Here is a 1980-nt window from a genome sequence, read left to right as displayed (position 1 = left end):
AAAACCTTGGGAAACGTGAAAGAAAACTTACAAGTCAAGTAACGTAACTTGCAAAACAAGTTACGTTACAAAGGCCGTAAGGTTACTTGCAAACTTGAAAACGTGATTTATTTAGACTACGTAATTTAGAGACAAGAAAACGTAATGTAACTCGAAACTAAAAACGAGATGAAGATTGAAAGATGAGTACTTAAAATAAACCTTGAGAATACGATCGTAACTTACAAAAATCACTTCTTGAAATATTAAATATGATAAACAAAAGCTTAGCACCAAAMTGATGTTCTTGAGAATAGCCAACACAAGATTATYACAAAGTTACAAAAAGTACAATGAGATGGTTAAGAAACTAGATGACTTTTGTTGGTGAAGAGAGTAGGTAGCAAGATGATCCCAAGGAAAGTGAGAAAAGAGTAAAATAACAAGTTAAGTGAAAGTCTAAGTGAAAGTTAAGTGTGAATTACAAAGGTCAACACTCCTTTAAATAGGTAAAGAGAAGCTTCAAGGTGGATGCCAACTAATATGACAAAAGACCCTTCCAAGCTGGGCTTTGACTAAGCCCATGGGTGTTGACCAAGCCTTCTCTTTGGATTAGCCCATCTTTCCTCGGCCCAAAAGATTTCCAGCACTCGGATAGGTCCTATAGGACCTTGCCACTCTGGGTCCTATAGGACTGTCACAGGACTGGTCCCAAAAATGCTCAAAAACCTGCATAAACAGGGAATTATCATTAGATATACAATATAACTACTAATATATGAAAAAGATATAAAAAGACTCAATTAGGACACTAATGGGCAAATAAAACAACGGAAAATGGTTAAGAAAATGATGTAATAAGGTTAATAAATTCACACTTATCACAAGCCTTAAGAGGAAGGCTTGTCCTTTGCTACAGTGAATAGTACAAAAAACACTATTCATGAGCAGACATCCTTACCTAAAGTTGGTGGACAAAGAGTCRACTAGTCKGCTCCGTAYCGTACTAACTTTCATAAGGGTATGGGTTTTGTCCTTTGCGTGCATAAGGACAAGACAACAACAATCGTGCTAAGCAAGCTCCTTTTGATCGCTGAATGCTGGAATGACCTGAAGGTCTCATCATCATTTACTGAAGCTTGAGCAGTGTTCACACATATGTAGACAGGCTTGTAATCACTGAGTACCGCTTCAGATCACGTACTCGCCGGTCTCTAATCTTCAGTTTTAGTCTTCGACGTTTGTTGAAGGTTCTTTGGTGTGAGTGTTGTTTTCTTGAAGTATTGTTGTCTTTGATAGATTTACAATGCAAGTTCTTCAGCGATCACTGAACATACTCAGTGAAGATCGCTGGAAATGAAAATACAGAAACATAAATACAACGTATAAGTAAAAGGAATTATCATCAAATTACTGAGAAACAGGATCAACAATCTCCCCCTATTTGATGATAACAAGATAACATAAAGAATGTTATCTTATCAAATAATAGTAAGGAAAAGTTACATACAAAGTGGATGTCCCTTTTTACTATTTTGGGATCTTTTTCAGTTTGATCAGTCTCAGCTTGGGAATTTTTCTTAAGTTATATCTAAGAAAATTACAAGTACGGAAACTGAAACTGAAAGCTTATTCACTGAATTATAGATTGTCAGTGAATGTGAAAAGTAACACTGGAACTCATAGACTTGTGTCCCTACTACTTTTTTCAGGGATCTTTTTCAGTGAAGTACATGTAATACTTATTTTATTAATCATAAGAAATATTACAAGTATTACAGTACATGTCTAGAACTTACAGAATATAAGTACAAGCACTGAAAGTAGACATAGTACACGAAGTTACAAGGAAAAGTGGATTGTTGTTACAAAGAGAAACTATTCTAGAGATCTTAGATCTATGTACCCAGGTACATTTTCACCAAGTTTTCTTCGACGTAGAAATTCCCTTCGTATCTTCATATCTACGACTTTTCCAGGCATGCTATCATCTATCCAGAG

This window comes from Cynara cardunculus (assembly GCF_001531365.2).
Source record: "Cynara cardunculus var. scolymus isolate 2C chromosome LG 2, CcrdV1, whole genome shotgun sequence".
Lineage (NCBI taxonomy): Eukaryota > Viridiplantae > Streptophyta > Magnoliopsida > Asterales > Asteraceae > Cynara > Cynara cardunculus.
This window is presented reverse-complemented; position numbering follows the sequence as displayed.